The 8,598-nt window shown below is 32.7% G+C and overlaps 1 pseudogene; it reads right to left on the bottom strand.

Moving 5' to 3' along the window:
- Positions 1-4,144: 4,144 nt before the first annotated feature.
- On the bottom strand, positions 4,145-6,380 carry LOC131598341 (uncharacterized; annotated as a pseudogene).
- Between the last annotated feature and the right edge of the window lie 2,218 nt (positions 6,381-8,598).

Here is an 8,598-nt window from a genome sequence, read left to right as displayed (position 1 = left end):
GAGCCTCCAGGCTTACCACACCGAATTGAAGCTGAGTGTTTTTTTTCTAATTCTTTTTATTTTAATTATATTTTATTTTCTTTTTGTTTCAACATAATTATCATTTAATAGTTTTTATTCTTATCTTAATAAATTATTTTACTACAACAAATTATAATTTTATCGAAAGTTTGAGTTTTCATGATTTTATTCATAATTATTTTATTAATATTTAAAATTCAATTCTATTTTCAAATAAACCTTTTTATCAAGTAGATGATTAGAATTACATCCAATAATTATTTAGTTGATATTTTGATTCGAACTCTCGATTTTCCCCCGTAACTTTGGTATTGTTTCAATTAGTTTATTATTTAAACTTAGTCAATATATGCCCTAATCAGGGTTTGCGAGGATTATTCCTACACTGAAAAATTGTCTTTTTCTTTGTGCATTTTTTAGGGGCAATTATCAGATACCTCCCGATCACGCGCCACAACTTTTACGAAGCTAAGTTCTGATTTTATTTTCCTTTAAATATTATTTGCATTATAAAATTGTTATCAAAGTTAACCTCGAGATTCAATGAACACTTTCTGCACTCCCTCCCTATTATTTTACTGTCAATTCTCAGATGATCAGAGTCAATGCCTGAGGCAACCTCCGAATGTCAACCTTCATCTATCAAAGCTATGTTTTTATACTTTTTTTTCTTTTTTCGTTTATCCCTTTATTTTTTGATTAGGGTTAACCATACCTGCTTCTGAACTGATAATGCACTCACCCCTGTCGGTTTCTATTTTTCCCACCTTTTCAGGGTTTGCCAACCGCCAAAGCTCAAATAGTCGGTAACCCTAAAACTTTAACCTCTTCTATTTTTCTTATTATTATTACTTATGTCAAACCCGCTGGCTTCATTTTCCCTTTCCCCCGCTGGTTTCTTTTTCCCCTTCCCCATGTTTCTTTAATTATATTGTTTATATTTTTGCATGGTTAGTAATTTTAGGGAGTGCAACTATGAACTGAATTAGAGTCACTTAATTACAAGATAACCTATTTTGAATTGAATCACCTGATTGTTGCACCCACGCACGCTTTTGTGGTAACCCCTCTTGTTGCCTGTTGCCTTGTGTTTTTAGCATAATAGCCATGTCCCTCGAATACGGGGATACCTCAGCCATGTTGCCTCGATAAATACAAAGGTCATAGGTCCCTAATGATGCTGCCTTCGATACACTAATATGATCTCGTCCCTCGGAAGTTGCCTACGAAAGGCTGAGGTATCCTCTGGTTGCCTACGAAAGGCTATTCTGATCCTTCCCTTAGACTACCTGCCTCTCTATGGCATGGGAAAGTCTTATGGCGAACGATATTGCGACGACCCTTAAACCTCCAAATGAAAGGCTTCCTGCCCTCTTATGGCATGGATAGACCCTTTCACCCTGAAAGGCTAAAAGAACTGATTTTCTACATTATTAAGGTAATTGCCCCTAATTGCCTTGCTCTGGCTAAAACATTTTCATATTCTTTCTCATAAACCTTCAAAATGGCTATGCTCATTTACGAGCTAAAGTCCGTATTCACTTCTTCTACATTTCTTTTCAAAAATGAGCAAAGCAATTAAGATCCCCGAACTCAGTTTTTATTTAAAAGGTTTTTCCTGTTCTTTTAGCCTTTCCAATTGGATAAAATAAAAGTCGGTGGCGACTCTTGCTTACCGCAACATTATAAATAAAGTCAGTTCACAGTATTACACAAGCAAACTTCGCTCTTCGTCTAGACAAGCAAGAGGATACAAATGCTGAGTTTAGATCCTTCATGCAGGATCAGAAGGAAGCTACAAGGAAGCAAGTTGAAGACACTACTGATATTAAGAACCTTCTTGCCGTCTTAACTTCTAAGTTTAGCCAGTCGTAGTCTGTCTTTGTGTCTTAGTTTGTTTTCTTTGTTGTTTGCTTCTGCTTGAATTGCATCTGTTTTTGTATCTTTTGATGTTTTATCAATGAAAAATTATCTTTTCTTTCTTCACACTGTGTGTTTTGTTTCATCTGAATCTTTATGCTTTTTGATGTTATGACAAAAAAGGGGGAGAAATATGATAATTGAAATTGATTTATAATATCAGTTGCTGGAATTAAGTCTCAACATTTCCTAACATTATTTGCAAGTTTTCTCTGTCTTTGATAGTTTTGCAGGAATGAGATATTCTGGTCAAAGCTCAACATGAGAAGCAAATACATGGGAAAAGCAATTCTAAGAAGAAGCATGCTCTTAGAGAATTGAAGCAAGCTTAGTGCTTTGAAGCTTCAAGATCAGAAGCAAGAAGAATGCTCTGATTCAATCAAGTATGATCTGATACAATTGATTACAAAGGGGAAATTCAAAGCTCTGCAACTGTCCAATGGAAGCTCTGAAGAGAAGCTCTGAATGTTCTGAAGTTCTATGCTACGTGAAAGTCTCAACTGAAATGAAAAATACTCAGGGAGATTGTTAGAACAAGATTTGTTCTGATCAATATTATGTGTTTTGATGATAACATTATATATGAATTTTGTATAAGATAATATGGTACTCTAATCCTTTGCATTTTCCATTTCAGGAAATACATAAAGAGTATGCACAAATCATTGCTAAGAAGCACTGACTCAGAAGGTTCTGGATGGCTTCATCAGAACATGCTCTAGCAAGACATCAGAAGATGGTCAAGCAGAATCAAAACATGAACTGAAAGCATAAAAAGACTGAAGTCAGAAGCAGAAGCTCTGAAGTTTTGAATGGTATCACGCTCAAGCTCTTCAAAGTCAGAAGACAAGAAGATGCTCTGCACCAAGCTGTTGACTCTGAAATTCAAACGTTGTTTATTTACAAATCTAAGTCCAGAAGATAGTACAAGATGACAAGTATTAAGTCTAATCTCTGACTGACAAAAGGAACGTTAGAAGCTACAGAAGGCAAAGTCAGTAAAAGCAGGAAAAACAAGGCTCGAGATAGTTGACAAAAGTGTGAAACATTAAATGCAAAGCTGTACTATTCCTGCAAAGCATTAAATGCTCCCAACGTTCATTTCCTCTCAGCGCCTATAAATAGAAGTTCTGATCAGAAGCAAAGAAGGACACTTGTGCAAAATACTGAAACGCTGTCAAAATCAAAACTCACGAACTTCATCTTCAACCTCACAATCTCTTGTAATATTTAGTGAGTGTTAAGCTTAGAACTTAAGAGAAATATCACTGTTGTGATTACAGCTTTATTAGAAGCAATCTTACTCTTGTAAACATTATTTTACATTGTTTGTAAAAGGTTCCTAGAGTGATCAAGTTGTGATCTGTAGACTCTAGAAGACTTAGAAGGTTTCTAAGTGAAGAATTCCTAGAGTGATCAAGTTGTGATCTGTATACTCTAGAAGACTTAGAAGTTTTCTAAGTGGATAACCATTGTAATCAGTTGGATTAGTGGATTAAATCCTCAGTTGAGGTAAATCACTCTAAGGGGGTGGAATGGAGTAGTTTCGGTAACAACGAACCAGGATAAAAATAATTGTGTTCATTGTTTTTATCTTACAAGTTTTTGAAGTCACACTTATTCAAACCCCCCCCCTTTCTAAGTGTTTTTCTATCCTTCACTCAGTTCTTAACTATGGCCAGATCGTTAAGCCACAAGTCTTATTTTATGTATAGAATACAGTTTAGTTGCCACGCTCTTGCCACGGTTTGTTTGTGACCACCAATATCAAACCCTGGCTATATTTTGTACGTTCTATAGCATTAGTCTTGCCATGGTTTGTTTATTACCACCAATTAAAACCCTAGCTATATTGTGTACGTTCTACACCCTTAATCTTGCCATTTATGGTTTATTTTTGTGCCATGGCATAAAAATGTCATTTTATATCAATATAAAATTCCCACATTAATAGTTATTTTTGTAGACATTGATGATTAGAATCTAATTAGAAGCAAATTAAACATTAATGTCAAGAACAAAATATTCATTAAGAAATTACATCAAGTGACGTTACCGACTAATAAGGTCGCTAAAATATAGATAAGTTTTGATGTCATATTCTTAAACACAACCAAGTTTCTCTCAAGAGAGTCATCCCAAATTCAAAACATAAGTTCTTAGAGCTACATAATATAAAACACAACTATACTATTAATTAAACTCATGCATCATAATATTCTTCTTCTTGGTCATCTCCTTGTTCTTCCATATCTTCACGACAAGCTTCTTCCACATCTTCATGATCACAAACTTCTTCCATATCGTCATTACAAGCTTCTTCTCCTCCATTCTACAAGTAAAATGATTCCAAACATATTATAAGCATTCAAGATATCAAAAGGGTCCTCTGTGTCATTTCCTAAGGCACTAGCAGTATTCTTGTGTTGGAGACATAGTAGTGTTAGTGTAGCAGCAAAGATAATGGAAATGAAAACTAGCAGTATTCATTTTTTGAGGAGAATTAGAAGGAAACAGAAACTAAATCAAACATGCACAAACTGAATCAAAACAATCTATTTCATAATTTGTTCTCATAAGCTTATTTTCAGCTTATGAAATAAGCTTATGTCAGTAGTAAACGAAAACAATCCGATCCAACAATGACTTAAGGTATATACTTATTAATCTTACTTTTGATAGGTCAAAGTCAAAGGAAGTAAAATTGAAAATTTGAAAGAGTCTAAAATTGACTTCATATGCTATCGCAGAAGAAATTATCAAGCCAAAACAAACCACCGGCCTGCAATACTCGATCAATATCAAACATCAAAAACTCCAACATTGAGAGTATTGGTAATCACAGTAACATTTCAATCAAACATTCTAGCAGCAAAAGAACCAGAACCACCACCAATATCAAACCCTACCCTAATTCCACCATTTCCTAAACCTAAAACATCATCAATAAAAAAAATCATTTTTACTATAACCCTTCAAAAACATTTGATTCTCATTTCCACAACTAGCCAAATCAAATCAAAATCATAGTTATGTGTAAATGTGTAAAACTTGCAACAATGTCCTATAATTCCTTCAATTTCCTAAAGTACTATGTTTGTAGTTTAGAATCATTCAATAGGGAGCGATAGAAGCTAATAAAGTTTGTAGTTTAGAGTATACCTCTTCATAATGAGGAATATGAGTTGATGCAGATGAATGTGGAGCAGCAGGAGCAGCAGTAGTACTATTGGAACAACCCATTGTAGTTGACATCATATTAGAGATCTCCTCGTCACTCATACGTGGGTTTTGTTGCTTCATCATGGTCTTAAAAAGTGCCTTCATACCATCCATCTCCCTCTTCATGGCAGCCACTTCATCACAATGCTGCTTTTTAATAACCAAATTTCTTCTTTTCTTTTAAGCATGGTTGGTGTAATTGTTCTTCCATAGCAATGAACTCGACCAGATTTTTCTTTCCCAAATGATGACTTAAATGTTTCAGATTCAGTTGAGTTCTGAACTGAATCTTGAAGCTTAGCCTAATTTCAAAATATTCACATTAGTTAACAGTAGTTACAGTATATAGTATTCACATTAGTTCATAAAATATTCTCTTGAAACTAATGATATAAACTTCTTGCAATATATAGTATCAATTGAAGATATAATAGTTAACAGTAGTTAACATTAGTTCACCCTTCATCATTTAATTGCTTAAGCTTTTGGAAATAATGGCTCATGTCAGCAGGCATCCCTTGTGCTAGAGAAAAAAATGAGGAACATGTCAGCAGATTCAAGTAGTTTTCACTTTATTACTCACATTACTATCTAGTCCTACACTGGTTGCAACAATTCTAGAACTAAACTCTCATTAATTAATAAGTACAAGCTTAAGTGAGTTATTCTCATCATAATCGTCTTGATTTTCATTCATCTCTGTCATAACTACCGACAAACAGAGGTTATCATCTTAGTCTAAAAGGAGACAAAAAAAGTAATAAATTTGGAATTAACATCCCTCAAAATTTTCTAGACTATTGCCACAAAACAACTGATACAGATGTTAAAGTTCATTTCAATCAATATGTTGATGAAAAGAACATCCCAGCAGAAACTCAAAATTAACTCATTACCCGATAAACAACTTAATTAATAATATAAACTTAATTAATATAATAACCAACATTAACAACATTTGCAGCAACAACATGAAGCTGATCCTAGTTTGCAACATGTAACTTATATTCTCATGGAGAACTTGACAACAACACATTGTTGGTGTACTGAAATCGTTGGCAAAAGCAACAAATTCAATCTAGGACAATTGCATTTTGTGCCATACGAAAAACTTAATTCGATATAGTCCATATATTCCATAGAAAACTTACAATTGCAGTTTGTGTTTCCTCATCTGGTTGTTTTCCTTTTCGACTTTGTCGAGTCTCAATGAACATCTCCGCCTTGCAAACTTCCTTTCCGTCCTCTTCGTTCGCACGCTACATTGGTTGATATTAAACACAAAATTATAAATTGGTTGAATGCATAAACACCCTACCAGTACAAAGCTATAAATTGGTTGAATGTATAAACACACTACCAGTTTTACACGAATCCTTGCAAAGTTTGTCGGTCTCATACGATGCATGTACTTTTGCTTAGCTCTGTTCACAACATTTATCTTGCTAATTTCCTACATTCAGAAACAACAAGATAAGTAAATCAACATTTAGCTCTGTTCACTCTATTCAGAAACAACATTTATCTTGCTAATTTTCTACAGTCATAAACAACAAGATAAGTAAATCAGCTTATCTCTTAAGGTTCTATGTACTGTGAAGGTAACTTGAATAAGGACACTTCTAAAAGATTCAATAATTCTTGACAAAGACACTTGAATAAGAAAAGATTAAATCATAACAACTCTTATAAAAGTTCTTGATCATGGTTTATGAATAAAAGTTGTTAATAAGTGATAAAATTATCTTACTTGGATGTTATTATTTTTCCAATAGGATATCAATTGCTTGAAATGAACTACAGGTACGGTTTGGGGACGATGCTTCAATCTTTCACTCATAGTAGTGTACTTTAAAAAACAACTCTTTTTGATATCTTTCTTGTAACGCCTCCAAGCATCATTTATGCGAGAGAAAACTGTCCTGCTTCTGTAACAGCCCGGTTTTATTAGTATTTATTTTATCGTACTATTTTATTATTTATTTAATTAATTGATGTGTTAATTATTTATTTAATTAATTGGTGAGTTAATTATTTAATTTAATTATTTGGCTTATTAATTATTTATTTAATTATTTGGTGATATAATGATTAATTGAATTAATTGACTATGTGTATATTTGTGTTGGTTTAGTTTATTGAACTAATAGAGATATTAAGAGATTATAACTAATTGGGCCTATTTATTAGAGTTAGAAGTAAATAGGGGGTTTTATCTTTTAAGCCTATTTTATAAACCATAAGATAGTAAGGGTTTAGTGAGAGTAGAGATATCATTTCATTTGGTCATTTTCAAGAGAAGAGAAAGGGGAGAAAGGAGGCTAAGAGAGGAGAAGAGCAAAAGCTAGAGTTTGAAGAAATTGAAGAGGTCAGGGGGAGAATCCTTATTATTATGGGTTAGCATGATTGGGTCAATGGGTAGATTAACATGATTTAAGGATTTTGTTCTTCTAATTTAGGTTTTGACATGTTAGGTTTTGTTGAGAATTCATGAAATTGTTGTTAGAAACATGTTTTGATGATAGTAATTGGTACATTGGTGAAATTGAGAGATAGATTAAGAACCCACTTTGATATTTTTATTTTGTACTGTCATTCTGTTTCATTAAAAATATACCTTGATAAACATACTGGTATGCATATCAACTGTATCGTCACTTTTCATTTACACATGTGTTCTATCATCCAAATTGAATCTGGAGGCTTAATACCCCACGCTAAAAACAACCTAATATTTGCAACATTGTTTATTCAAGTTGGTATGTGAGAAGAAATAATATTGGACTTATTATGATGATCCTCTGTTTGTGTGAAACAAAGTGGTAACCTTTAAGTTAAAAGCAGGAGCTTTATATGTGATGAATAATAGTGTCGGCCTTACTAAGAGATTGTCACTTGTTGTTAGTGTGACAATATACTATTTTTCTAGTTGCTCTAACTATCTTTATTTTATATTTATGATATTATGTGACAATAATTGGTGTTTCAATAAGATTGTTCTATTAGCTTTGTTTGAAAACCAATACAGCTATAACATTTAGATATTATATAGGTTATAAATATATAATATTTCATTAGTGTAAATAATAATAGTAATAATAATTTAATGTTATTAATATAATATTTTTAGAAGTTTTGAGTTAGAGATAATTATTTGGGTTATTTAATTAACTTAAGTTATTTTCAATCCTGTTAGAGTTGTCAATAGGGTTGTTAGAGTTGTCAATAGAGTGTTCAAAGTTGTTTTGCATTATTAATAGTTATATTTTGTTTGTTTTGAGTACCCTAACATGTTTAGAGTTGTGAGAGTTGTTTTTGAGTTGTTTAGAGTTAAACCCGATGAGTCATAAAATTAATATAAAAGGTATTTAACTCTTTAGAGTTGTTTTATTATTACTTGAGTCAGACTGTTAGCCAATTAACATGAAAATGAGT

This window comes from Vicia villosa, linkage group LG1 (genome assembly GCF_029867415.1).
Source record: "Vicia villosa cultivar HV-30 ecotype Madison, WI linkage group LG1, Vvil1.0, whole genome shotgun sequence".
NCBI classification, from domain to species: domain Eukaryota; kingdom Viridiplantae; phylum Streptophyta; class Magnoliopsida; order Fabales; family Fabaceae; genus Vicia; species Vicia villosa.
This window is presented reverse-complemented; position numbering and strand designations above follow the sequence as displayed.